A 14,809-nucleotide genomic window follows, 5' to 3' on the forward strand; every position below is an offset into this window, starting at 1 on the left:
TAGACATTTCTCAAAAACTCTTTTCAATAAACTCAATAAAAAAGGGTTATATAGCCCTCAAGCAATTAATGGTAGCTTTATGCCAGCCTGCATAAGAATCCGATAGAGAACTATAATATGGCTCTGTCAGGACTTTTTACACACGCCTTTGCCCACTGCACTCTAACAAATAGTTCTAAGACTTGGGTTTATTTCAGTTTAGCTTTCTTTTTGTTTTGTAAGGCTTGACTGCAAAAATCACTATTCTGCCAATTTCATTGTATTGTCTCTTTTCTGAACTTTTTTTTTTTCTTGTTGTTTCTAATAGATATAGCTCACAGTGTTTGTGTAATACAGAAGTAATCTGAGATGTTTACTACCATTGATCAAGACACGTGGTCTGTGTTTCCCTTTTAGTAATTCAGGGATCTGAATTCAACCATTACATAAGAAATTCAATGGCAGAGTTTGATCTTTATAAGCTTGGGTTTAAGAATTAGCTGGTACTGAACTGCCTGTAGAACCTGTAAGATGTGCTGGAAAGAACAGCAGCATCTTTGTATGAGTGCCTCATTGAAGGATCACATGGTAACCAGAGATCCCAAGGCCTGGATCTCTCACATGTGGAAACCTGGAAACCTCACATATTTTACTAACCATATGTTTCTGGCCTATGTACTAAAATATGTTCTTAAAAATGTAGATCAGTATATCCTTGGAGAGTCTCTTCAGATCATGGGGGATGGGTAGAAGAGGGGTGGAGGTGGGGCTCTGACGACGAGAGATGTCCTCAGGGTGAGAAGAAAAAGATGTTATTTTAAGTGGTATTTACAGAAGTGTTGTCAAGTGAATAACTTTTTTTTTAATGAGCATATCCTAATGGATGCACTTGAGCATGAGTATGATCTTGAATGAACTAAAACTAGGATAAGAAAACACATTGGCAGAAAATGTTAAAAGGAGTTCCTTGGGGGAACAGAGAATAAAAGAGAAAGAAGAGGAAATGAGGGAACAGGTGGAAATGGGTGAGGGAAATATATGTCAGAAATTCCTGGAAGTAGGAGAGACTAAAAGACTTTTCAGAGGTTTGCCTAATGCTTAAAATGTATGTGTTTGTTTCATGATAATAGAATTCATCCTCTAAAAACATTTGGTAAAGGTTGTGTGAGCGGTATTCTCAAATAATTATGGAAAACAGGTTGTTTTTCATAACTTTATCATGGTAGAAAGAAAAGAGAAAATCTTCTAATGGCAAAATGGTAATCAGATCAAGTTCAGCAAAAGTGGGAAACAGAGATAAAAATGGAAATGAGATCACATGTGTTTAGACATTCACAAACATCTTGGAAGTGAATTGGTACCAGAAAATGGAAAGAGAATAACCAATTTAATTTACAAATTTAAAAAGAGGATTATAAAATTAATTAAAACCTTTGTGTAGTGTTATATTAGTCAAGATAATGTATACCGGTTGCTTCAACAAATAACTTCACATTTTATTTGCTCCCTACTGTGAAAATATCCATTTTTCCTTCACCACAGTCCAAGGTAGATTGTGAGGATCTTTTGGGTGACTCTCCTATAGTGACCTGAGAGTCCCTCAGGTGTCTGGGCCATGTCAGCATCCTGAGCTTTCAGCCATCTCCCATTCACAGGGGACTTCTCTATCTCCCATGTGAATGGGAGTGACTTGAGGATCCTTCCATTAGTGTCTGGGTCATCTCAGCATCCTGAACTTTCAGCCATGTAAGTGGGAGAGAGACTAGAGGATTACATGGGACATTTTATGAATAGGTCTGGCAGGGCATAGATCAGTTCTGTTTACTCCAGTGACAGAACCCAATCATATGGCCCTAAACCAACTGTAGGTGAGGCTGAGAAATCTTGTCTTGTCCACACTAGCCTTGGTGTGCGCCTGGCTTGATTCTGCCACAGGTATGTCCACTTGTATTGCTGTAATCATTTAGAATAAGGAAAGAAGGGAGACTACACTTAGGGAGGAGATGAAGCTAAAAGCGCTAGTTGTTACAGTTCCTTTGAAATCACAATTTAAGTTTTGTGTTTTTAGTCTTTAGATTGGAATCAACAAAACTTAAAGTCCAGATTTTAGTTGATCCCTAGAGAAACCCACTTTCACATCTTAATAGAGGTATCAATTTCCTTTAAAAAATAGAGCAGGAGTTGGCATATTGGCATACAGTTTTTCTTAAAGTCTTGTCCCTTTAAAATAGTAACTATTTGGGGCCTGCAAGAAATGCTGTCTGTCTCAGCCGCTCAACTCTGCCATTGTACTCCCAGAGTAGCCCTAGACAGTTTGAAACAAATGGGCATGGCTGTGTTCCAGTAAACTTTATTTACAAAACAAGCATTTATTCTGAAGGTCATAGTTTTCCAATCTCTGGTTTAAGTGATTATTGTCTTAAAGAATAACACACAATAAAGAATAAAGTAGCTTATTTTGTAACCATATGTATGTTATGAATTACATGCAAATCAAAATTCTAGAAATCACATCAAAATTTAAAAGTCATTTGGAAGTTGTACAACCTCTATTGTAAGTGATAAATTCTTTAAGTAGTAAATAATCACCCCTGATTTTTTGATGTAAATGTATATCATCTCATATAGCATATGTTTGTCATGAGGCACACTATTACTTGAACTTCTATTCTTTATTGGTACCTATGTTTGAATTCTTTGTTAAACTCATACATTTTTATAAATGTGATATATAGTCTGCGGTCTCAGTGTATAGATTAATTTGTATTAAACTCAGGGTGCACTTGTATAATAAATTCAGTGTTTTTTCTCAGTGAAAAAAAGTATGTAGATACTTCGAGAAAGCCCTAAAAGGCACACATAAATGGTTTCTCTACTATAAGCAAGAGTTTGAAAGGTATCATTGCTGTGAATACCAGTGGGGCCAGTTGTAAGGTGGGAAATAGGTGGGAGACTATTGCCAAAGTGAAACTGGCCTAAATCTCAATCCTTTAAATAGGCTCAGATTCACTAGAATGGTGGAAGATAAGGAAAGAGAAGGGAACCACCACTATTAGAGGGCCATATTTCCCTCTTTGCTTTCTCCCAGACCAGCTGACTTTAGACTAGGTTTATCTTTTCTATAGGACCTCGCAAAATGCCACAAGTAATAAACGACAAATACCAATATTCTGAATTGTCTTGTCATTTCCCATAACATTAAAGATTCAGGGCTAGTTAATATTCCATGGTATATCAGGAAAGCATGTGTTTCATCACATGCTTACTGCTTCATGATGACTGCCAACTTTCCAGCCTATGATAGTTAAGTTCTCAGTTCTGTATCCTCTACTCTGCCAGTTCTTCTCTTAGGATCTCTTAAATGTGACAACCTACTTCCCATTCTCAAATTACTTATCGGTCAGTATGCTTTTGGTTGCAAGTAACGTAAAACTCATCTACAAAGGCTTAAAACTGGACAGATTTTCTCACATGTCAATCATTCCAGAGAGAAGTGATTTCAAGGCTTTCTGAGTTAGCTTCTCTTAAAATTAATTTCTCTATCTTCTTAAGGTACTTGAATGTTCATAACAAATCTGTGTACCACAGCCTCAGATTATAATATCAAAAAAGAAAGAAGATTTTTTTCCCCTTGGATACCTCTTTTTTAATCAAGATTCTACCCAGATCACTTACTGTGAAATTTTAGTGGCATCTATTGAGTCATTTGTCCATCCCCTAGATGAAGGAGGGAGACAGGGGAAATGAGTCTTTGACACTTTTAGTTTCTAAATGAAAAGGTAAGATCTAGCAGCAAAGAAGGGGGGTTGGTCTGTGAATTGCTTTTGGGTAAATAGGTAATAGTGCCTGTCAGCAGCTCTTAAGTGGATCGCCACCAAGTGATATTTTGGTTTCTGGTAGGAATCTATAAACAGGCAACATGTCACCCAAGAGCTGCCTTAAATCTCTTTTGTTGCCTGTAGCTGAGTGAAAGATGAATGCCCATTATGTGCAATATGGAAGGCACTGAACACCATCTTTGGTAGTTGCTTGGGTAGTTGTCGATTCCCCTGTCCATGGTACTGGCAAAATATACTCCTGCATAGCTGTGTTTTGTAACATGGCTCTATTGGTTTCGTTGATTTAATGATCATGATCATGATTTTAAGAACATGTTTAAGAACCTTTGCCTGGAATAAGAATGCTTCAATTGGATCATGAGAGACCATGGTTTAGGTCCGTGAAATGGAATTTATCATTCTTAGATCCTTTTATTAGCAAAAAAAGTCTCTCTTCTAGGCAATCCTCAATTGTGTACAGTCCTGTTAGGAGACAGTGGCCACCCTCAGTCTGAAAGCTGGAGGAATTATAGCTTCCCTATCCCCCTACTGGCCCATCAGGGGTCACTTAGGTGGTTTAGGTTCAATCTATTATAATCTATCTCCTGCAAATTTGAATCTTTAGTGATTGGCACAGAACATGACAATGTTGAAATGCCATAATTACTGTGGCATCTTTTCTCTGTGAAGCCAGTAGAGTTTAAGTGGACTTTGCTATGGTTCCTGTTTTTAGCCTGTTTTTTTTTCATGCTCACTTTCTAAACCATGTGTTTTTAGACTATTGTTAATTCTGTGAGCCCTGGATTACACTTTCAATGAATTAAGATCTCTTAAGATCTTGCTTAAGTTAGACAAGGTAAACCTCTGTACTTGCATATAACCCCCAGACTGTTACAGACCTGTGTTGGTACCTGACATACACCTGCACGCTGCAACTCCACGAGGTTAATAATATCTTGTTCAACTGTGCATGCCTGAGGCTTCAGTGATGCTTGTGGCCTAGACTTGTGCTTGTTTCTGTTCTGGATGAGTTTACTTCCTGTACTTCTAGCAAGAATTGAGTAAGGGAAAGGAAAGGGGATGTTGAGACCCGGTATCTATAGACGTTTGTTTAGATAAATTATGTGAGTTTTTGTTATCTTTAACTTGATGAACTGGTAGCTCCCCAAAAATGCCTTGTAATAATTTCCAGACAAGTCTTAGTAGCTTGCGTTGGCTGAATGCATCAGAGACTAAGCACTAATCACCCTTTACAATCTAACTGCTAATTTACCTACTTCTAGAGTAGGAGCTCTCCAGAGCCTGGCTGGATGCCTGCAAAAGCAAGGTACTTGAGGTCAGGAGCTGTAGGGCCTCACTTCTTATCTTCCTGCCCAAAGGACAATTTTCCTGCCTCATTCTCTGACTACCCTGGCATATATACAATGTGGCCACGGATTCCAGGTTATTTTTCTCTCCAAACATCTTCACAGGAGAGGGACTGTCTTCATGACTAGGCTCCTTGGCTTTTAGGGTAATTGACAAGGAATTCACAATGCCATATAAATAAATATAACTAACAGTTTCTGGGCATTTTTAATGTACAAAATGCAGAGCATTATCGTAGTTGATTCTCAGGAATCTGTATGGTAGAAAAAGAAGTATTAATTTCTTTTCAGAGATAGTAAAAACATTTCAGACAGTTTAAGTGATTGGTCCAAGGATGCTGAAATAGTAAATAGATCCAGAATTCAAACCCAGTTTTGGCTTCAAATGCCGAAGCTCTGTGTTCAATGAGAATCATCATTTGTAGTAAGTAAATAAATGACTTAACTTTTTATGACTGGATCAGAAACATAGATTCTGTCTGTTTCAGTCAAAGTTTTATCCTTAGTATTAATTAGGCTCTAAGGACTTGTGACTGAAAGGTGTAAATAACTACAAAGAAGGAGCTCTGGAAAAACAAAGTGTTGGGAAGACAGGAGACACAGTGCATAGATAGGAAAAATATAATTGTATTCATATTATAAAATGTGAAATGTACAGCAGAACCAGTGAGGATTACAAGAGAAAGGGACCCAGTGCATTCTAGTGTATTTACTTTATTCTATGGAAGGAGAAACAGTTTCAGGCACTGTGCAATAATTTTGTTGCATACGTGCTACTCTGTTCTAGTCTATTTAAAGTTAGTATTATTTAAGCCACTCTACGTGAGTTTTAAAATGCCAATTTAAAAATTTACAAAGTAGAAAATGGAGGCTCAGGGAAGTTTAATAATATGTCTAATGCTATTATATCTATTAAGAGGCAGATAGTGAAGTAAAGCTCTTAGCTATAGATTCTGGACTATACTTTTGCCAGAATCTATACGATACACTTCAAGATCATCACCAATGCACTGCTCTCAAAGAAAGTGAAAGGACAGTTTATTTTTCTCACACACAAAAAATCCCATTTGTGCCAAGATGAATGGATCCAATATTTTATTAGATTCATTTAAGGGCCACAATTCAAAGAAAACTAAAAGCACAAATGTTTTATTTTATAAATGAACTCTAAGAACAAAATATTGAATCTAGAACGATTTTGTCCATAAGTAATTCAGGTTTCTTTTAACACATAAGATTAATTCTGGGTAATAAAGTTCAATAAATACTATGCAATTAATAGAATTAGTACAGCTGGGACATGGGTACAAAATGTTACAGCAGATGGAGGACATGTATACTTCAAACAGCACAATTGGCAAAGCAGAATCGTTAGCAAAAGCAACAGAAAAATATATAAACAGTCATATTAAGATGGAAAGAAAACCAAACAGGCTTATTGATGTGGTAATGAACACTGGACTGGAACAGAGATAAAGTGTTTGTTCAAAGGAAAGAATACCAGGAAAAGTCTAGAGTTATTTTTTTAAACAGAGACTTTAAAGAGAAAAGAAAACGGAATATTCATAAGGGATACTTGACAAACAATCTCAAATGATAGGCCTGATTTCAATAATAAAGTAGTAGATTAAAATACACGAAGTAAAATAAATGTAATATATATTTGTGTGTTGCATACTTGGTATTTTACATTAGATGTGAAAACTCTTACTTAGAACTTTTTAAGATCCAGTTGTAGATTTTACTATAAATGTCAACTCAAGGACAGTAAAGTTTAAACATAAAAAAAAATAAAGTTATATGAAATACAGAGTAGTTTTAAAACTCACAGGATTGTGGTCCATCTTTTTTTTTTCAAAAATAAACGGATTTTTTAAATGGATTATTTACCAAACACTGGAACAACAACACTACAAGGCAGGTGGTACATTATTTACCTTGTTTTAAAGGTGGAAAAAATTAGGAACAGAGAGGTTAAGCAATTTCTCCAAAGCCACAAGGGTCCTAGAGTAGGAATCCAATACATTTTTCTAAGATACACGTCTTGTAATGGGTCCTTTTGTATTTGCTCCATAGAGGAAAATTCTAGACAAAGATTGAAGGATATACATAAGCAGTTATATAATTCTTGATAAATCACTTATACATCCAGTATTTCTGGATTTCTGGATTTGTTCTTTATAACATGAGGACATTGAATGAAATGATTCTTTCTAATTATTAGATGTTACCTAATGAGAATTGTGCATTCTGTCATAAAAATAAATACATATTTTAGAAAAACTAAATAAACAAATAATAATCAAAAATTCGGATGTCATTTAATAATTTACTGACAAATATACTAATCACCATTAGATTTAAGAGATCATTTTGTTTAACTTCAGCCAAGTAAATATAAAGAGTGCTATGAAATACATGATGCATTTTGAAAAAATATAAATTTTAAATTTGGTTAAAAGGAAATTAAAAAAAAACTGAGCAAATTTATTACTCAAGAAAAAAAATGGATAAATTTTAAACTAGCCTGCTACAAAAGTACAGTAGAACTGGGGCGCCTGGGTGGCTCAGTCGGTTAAATGTCCGACTCTCAGTTTCGGCTCAGGTCATGATCTCATGGTTTCGTGGGTTTGAGCCCCACTGGCACTGACAGTACAGAGCCTGCTTGAGATTCTCTCCCTCCCTCTTTCTACCCCTCCCCTCGCCCCCACTCATGCAGTCTCTGTCTCTCTCAAAATAAATAAATAAAACTTAAAAAATACATTCGAATCCAAACTTTTTGTATATTAATCATGTAAACTTTAAAAAATAGAACCTCATATTGAAAAAATTTAAATATACAGAGAATGAAGGAGGAAAGAATTCTCTAAAGACGTTTTAAACAAAATTTTATTAACATTTATTTATTTTTGAGACAGAGAAAGAGCATGAATGGGGAGGGTCAGAGAGAGAGGGAGACACAGAATCTGAAGCAGGCTCCAGGCTCTGAGTAGTCAGTACAGAGCCCCACATGGGGCTTGAACTCATGGACTGCGAGATCATGAACTGAGCTGAAGTTGGACGCTGAACCGACTGAGCCACCCAGATGCCCCTCTAAAGACTTTTTTATAAGCATAGTATTCTATTGACATCCACAGCTAACAATCACAACAACACAAAATAGGCTTGTCTCAATTATAAATATATAAACTAGAATCTTTTAGAAGACATGTATGAATATTCCAAGGAATGCTAACACGAATAAACAGGATTTTTACCAAGAACATAAATGTAGTTCAAAATTAGAAAATCTATCAACATATCATTTAACATGTCAGTATGATAAAGGAACAAGATAATTTCTGTAGATGATGATAAGACATTTGATAAAATTTAAGATCAATATGTGATTATTTAGCGAATCTTAAAAGTAGACTAGATTGTTGCCTTTATAACATAACACAAAATGTCCCATAAGAAGAGTCAGCTTGAAATCTTCCATCTGAAGTCAAGACCATGACAGAGGCCCCACCACAGTCATCATTATTTAAAATTGTTCTGAAAGTAGGAATCAACACAATTAGTCTACAAAGGATAACAAGAAATATAAAAAATTTAAAGACGCAAGCAATATTTTGTTGATAATGATTTTTATACTTTTAACCAAAGGCAGACAGACAGAAGGAGAAATAAATATGGTGACTAATTAAAAAGCAGTCATATATAGGTCCCAAATCAGATAAAATGTATAAGTGAAGAAAAGTTTCTATTCACAGCAAAGACATGTATAACGTCTCAGAAAGACAAAGAAATGTGTCATGAAATGACAAGACACAATGACAAGAAATGTGTAAGTGCAATTTAAAGAAAACTTTTTTTTTTTTTTTAATTTTTTTTTCAACGTTTATTTATTTTTGGGACAGAGAGAGACAGAGCATGAACGGGGGAGGGGCAGAGAGAGAGGGAGACACAGAATCGGAAACAGGCTCCAGGCTCTGAGCCATCAGCCCAGAGCCTGACGCGGGGCTCGAACCCACGGACCGCGAGATCGTGACCTGGCTGAAGTCGGACGCTTAACCGACTGCGCCACCCAGGCGCCCCTTAAAGAAAACTTTTAAAAATTCTACTGAGAGACTTTAATATAGAAGATTTGTAATAAACCTCAGTATTGTAAAGCTATCTATCTTTCTAATTAATACAATATCAATTACAAATGGCGTAGCATGTCTTGAAAAACAGACAATCTATTTCAAAAGTGTATGTAGAAATAAACATTATAAAAGAATTGTGAGAATTTTAGCATATAACTAATACTCCACCATTAAAATAGATGTTAAAATATGTCAATTAAAATAGATTGGTATTATTTGACATTAATTGACAGTTTATTGCCCCTTCAATCTGTGATGTGAGCAACCATCATATCTGTTTTTTCCTTGAAACTCTGTTATCCGCAGGCTGGTATCTTTTGTCTATGCAACAACAACAAAATATGTTTCCTGAAGTATTAGAGAAAGACTAACATTACTTTCTATTTTACAGGTGTCACACAGATTGTTCACCTTCTTCATTAGGGAATTCAACTTATCTGGGTTCAATTTTTTGGTTAAAATCACTTTCCAATTATTTTTCCCAGTAGTAACGTTCTCATCACTGTGACTTACTTTTCACTTATTTCAGAAACTATTTAATCACCAACAGCATATACTTTAACTAGGAAATCTTTACATATTACTGAACTCACCTCTGTATTACTTTATAGCTAGCCTTAATAAGTGGGATTTAATAAAAAGATACAAGAAGAAGTAAAGAAAACAACCATTTCGGGCAAACATAATGTTGCTTAGAACTTTATCTATGACCTCTATTATATTAAGAATCTGTCAGCAACCCAGGTGGCTAAACCAGGAAAAGAGTAATGTTTTTTTCAGAAGCCAGTGCCCTTTGGGTCCATCTCTGATTCTCCATCATTATAGAGACTTGGCTACTTTCTCTCTTTTTTATCCATCTCCATGTATCTTGGTGTTTGTTCCTATTACACCAACTGGTTGGTTAACTCTCTTGTCTAGATGGTAACTCCAATTGAGAGGCAATAGATCCATTAATATCCATAATTCCTATCTGAGAGAACCTTTTTACAAAACACTTTTAACTGTAGATTGTCTTCTTTGGGTCAGGTTCTATGTAAGTGGAAAGTGTCTCTGGGAAGGACTGTGGTCTCTGGCAGGCTTACTCTCTTCAGGAAACACGAGAACTTATATTCTCGGAAGAATGTTGAATACATCAGTTGTGGAATGACACTCGAGGAAATCAACATTTTGCACTAATTTTTATTAACTTTCTCTTACACTTTCATTCTTTCTAAATTCATTGCTGAAGAATACCGTATTTTATTTTGGGAATCCCTTGCTAACAACCCCATATATTACTGCATTAAAGATTAGAAGTTTATGGCCCTAACTTTCTTCTTTGGTATCTTTGAATGAGGCTGATTTTGTTTTCATAGATTAAGTAACTTTTGTCTCCATAAATGGGTTAATTCTATAAGGGTAAACATTATTTAAATTTTTGTCACTCATTAATGTGATAATTTTCTATAGTGAAAGGAATTATGAAATATTATCTAAATTAATACCATAAAATGTATGCTTTATACATCCAGGGAACAATTTGGTAGCACATTTCAATATGTAAAACATATTCATCTATTACAAATCTAGAAAATCTTTTATAGAACTACCCGTAACTGCATGTATGTAACTACACTTGACTCCTTGTGTAAATGAGCAGACTAGGAAACAAATTCAGTATCTATAAATGAAAAATGGGTAATTGTAACCATACTATAGAAATTTACATAGATGTTAAACTGAACAAAGTAGATTTGTGAGTATTGATGTAAAAATATCTCCAATACAAATCTCTGTGCACACGTATGTCTATGAAGATATTGGTGTCTTTCACACCATACTATTAAAAAAGATTGCTTTTGAGGTGGCAGTATTAAAGTGTGAGAAAAAAGAGTTTGCTGAGAAAAATTTTTTTTATTTTACAAACTTACAGATTGTTAAATTTATTTTAATAAGAAGATATTTACCAATTATGTGTCTAGACTTTGAATTTTTTAGCAAATTATATATAGGAACGTGCACAAACTATAAGTTTTCAGCTTGTTGAATTGCACATCCAGTACCTGGATCAAGAAATGGAACATTACTAGTGCCGCAGAAGTCTCTCTCATTCTCCTTTCTAGACAATACCTCCCAAATGTTAGCCACTATCCTGACTTAAATACCATTGATGACTTTTGCCTGATTTTGAACTTCCTTAAATGAGATGTTTCAGTATGTGTGCTTGATTTGGCTCTTTGTGTTATTGAATATTTGAATTTTTAGCAAAACGTATTTCATCTTCATGTTTTATAATATTCAGTTGTGTGAAAATACTGTGCGTTATCCATTCACCTGCTAAAGGACATTTGGATTGTTTCCAGTTTCTGGCTATTACAAAGAGAACTGCTGTGAACATTCTGTATGTTTCTTTTACTGAACATATGCACATATTTCTGTGGGCTATATACGTAAGAGTTCAATTGCTTGGTTATAAGGTATGCATTTGCTCAGCTTTTATAGATATTAGCAAACAGTTTTTAAAGTAGTTTTCAAATTTTTATACCCATTGGCAATATATGGGCGTATAGTGGGTACACATTCATTCCAAGACTTCGTATATATTTTTTTGTCTCTTTCTTTTTAGAATTTCTAGTATTTATATGGTAGTGTTTCATTTTGGCTTCAACTTTCATTTCCCCTATGACAACAACAACAAAAAGACAAGCACCTTTTTCCTCATTTAATAACCATTTAGATAACCACTTCTTGAAGTATGTGTTCAAGTCCTTTTACACACATTCTGTTGTGATGCCTCTCTTTCTCTTTTTTCCCCAGGTAAAATGGAGAATAAATATATAATAGACTAATAAAATTATATATATTTAAGGTGTACATTGTAATGGTTTTATATACATATACATTTTGAAATTATTACCACAATCAAGTTAGTTAACACACTGATTATATCACAAAGTGAACCTTAAGTACACTTAAGAGTGACTCTCTTAACAAATTTCAAGTATAAAATACATTATTCTGAACTATAATCACCCTGATGTACAATATATTCCCAGAAATTAGTCCTTTTATAATTGGAAGTTTATACCCTTAGACTAAAATCATCCCATTTCCCCCAACCTTCAGCCCCTGGTAACCCCTATCTTACTCTTGTTTCTGTAAGTTCAATTTATTTACATTACACATATAAATGAGATCATATAGTAGCCATTCTCTGTCTGGCTTACTTCCTTAACATAATGCCTTCCAGGTTCACATCCATGTTATTGCAAATGAGAGAATTTCATTTTTTTTCATTGGCTGAACAATACTTCACTATAGATATGTGTGTATATGTATGTATGTTTATATATGTATATATGTGTATATATATATATATATATAGTGTATATGTACACATGTATGATCTGTATATATATATAGCACATAATCATTCCCTTTCCCTTCATTCTTTCCAGCATGTATCTCTTGTCTTTTTTTTTTTTTTTAATGTTTATTTTTGAGAGAGAGAGAAAGAGAGAGAGAGACAGAGAGTGAGCCTGAGTCAGGAGGGAGGCAGAGAGAGAGAGGGAGGCACAGAATCCAAAGCAGGATCCAGGCTCCAAGCTGTCAGCACACAGCCTGATGTCATGACCTGAGCCAAAGTCAGATGCTTAACTGACTGAGCCACCCAGGAGCCCCTGTTTGCCTATTTTTAAACCTAGTTATTTGTTTTTTTGCTGTTGAGTTGTATGAATTTGTTATATATTTTGGATATTAACTCTGTATCAGATACATGGTTTGTAGATATTTTCTCACATTTCAGAGGTTGCCTTTTCATTTATTATTTCCTTTGCTGTGCAGAAACTTTTTAGTTTGATGTAGTCCCACTTGTTTACTTTTGCTGTTTGCTTTTTGTTGCCTGAGCTTTTGGGATTATATAGAAAACAACATTGCTAAAATAAACATCAAGAAGCCTTTTCCTATGTTTTCCTCTAGGAGTTTTACTCTATCAGGTCATATGTTTAAATCTTTAATCCATTTTGAGTGGTGTTTGTATATGGTACAATCAAGAGTACAATTTTATTCTTTTGCTAGAAATACCCAGTTTTCCCAGCACCATTTATTGAAGAGACTGTCCTTCCCTTATCGTGTTTTCTTGACTCTCTTGTCAGAGATTAGTTGACAATATATGTGTGGGTTTATTTCTGGCCTTTCTGTTCAACTCTATTGGTCTATGTGTCTGTTTACATGCCAGTACCACACCATTTTTGATTACTATAGCTTTGAAATATAGTTTGAAATCAGGATGCATGATGCCTCCAGCTTTGTTTTTTCTCAGGATTGCTTTGGCTTTGTGGGGTCTTTTATGGTTTCATATAAATTTTAGGGTTGTGTGTTCTATTTTTGTGAAAAATACCATTGGAATTTTGATAATCATTCCATAGAATCTATAGTTTGCTTTGGGTAGTAGGTACTTCTAATAATATTGATTCTTCCAAACTATAAACACAGATATCTTTGTACTTATTGGGGTCCTTGAATTTCTTTCATAAATTTCTTAGAGTTTTTAGTGTGCAGATCTTTCACCTCCTTCATTAAATTTATTCCTAAGTTTTGTATTCTTTTTGATGCTATTACAAATGGGATTATTTTCTTATTTCTTTTTCAGATAGTTTGTTGTTAGTGTGTAGAAATGCAACTGATTTTTTATCCTGTTGGTAACTGTTGATTTTTTATCCTGAAACTTCACTGAATTCATTATGTCTTTCTTTTTCTTATTGATTTATAGGATTAATTTGTATATTGGATATAAGTGTTCTGTCAGATATATGTAATTGAAGGATTTTTTTCCTCTTCTGAAGCTTGTATCTTTGAATAAAGGTTTTTAATATTAATGAAGTTAGTAGCATAAATTTTTGCTTCTTTAGGATTAGCACATTTTGCATATTTTTAAAGAAATCATTTTTAAGCTAATGGCCTTGGAGATCTACTACTTTTTTTATTGCTTTATTGTGTTACCTTTGCTGTTCAAATCTATAAACCACCTGGGATTGATTGACTTTCATGAGTGATGTGCGGTCAAGATTCACTTTTTTTTCAGTATGGATGTTCAAAGAACAGAGTCCTATTTATTAAAAAGTCCATCATTTCTCTAGAACATTAATTACATTTTCACCTTTGAGTTAAATCAAGTGACTATAAGTATATGGATCTATTTCTACATTATTTATTCTGTTACACTGGTCTATTTGTTTATCCTCGTGTAGTACCAAACGGTCTTAATTGCTATAGCTTTAAAACAGGTTCTCAGGTCTGGTAAACTTGTGGGGTTTTTTGTTTGTTTTTGTTTTTGTTTTAATTTTTAATCTTTATTTTTGAGAGAGAGACAGAATATGAGCAGGGGAGGGGCAGAGAGAGAGGGAGACAGAATCCGAAGCAGGCTCCAGGCTCTGAGCTGTCAGCACAGAGCCCAACGTGGGGCTCACACTCACAAACCGCGAGATTGTGACCTGAGCCGAAGTCAGATGCTTAACCGTCAGAGTCACCCAGGGGC

The sequence above is a fragment of the Puma concolor genome, chromosome A1 (genome assembly GCF_028749965.1).
Source record: "Puma concolor isolate L17-30 chromosome A1, mPumCon1.1.hap2, whole genome shotgun sequence".
NCBI classification, from domain to species: Eukaryota; Metazoa; Chordata; class Mammalia; order Carnivora; family Felidae; genus Puma; species Puma concolor.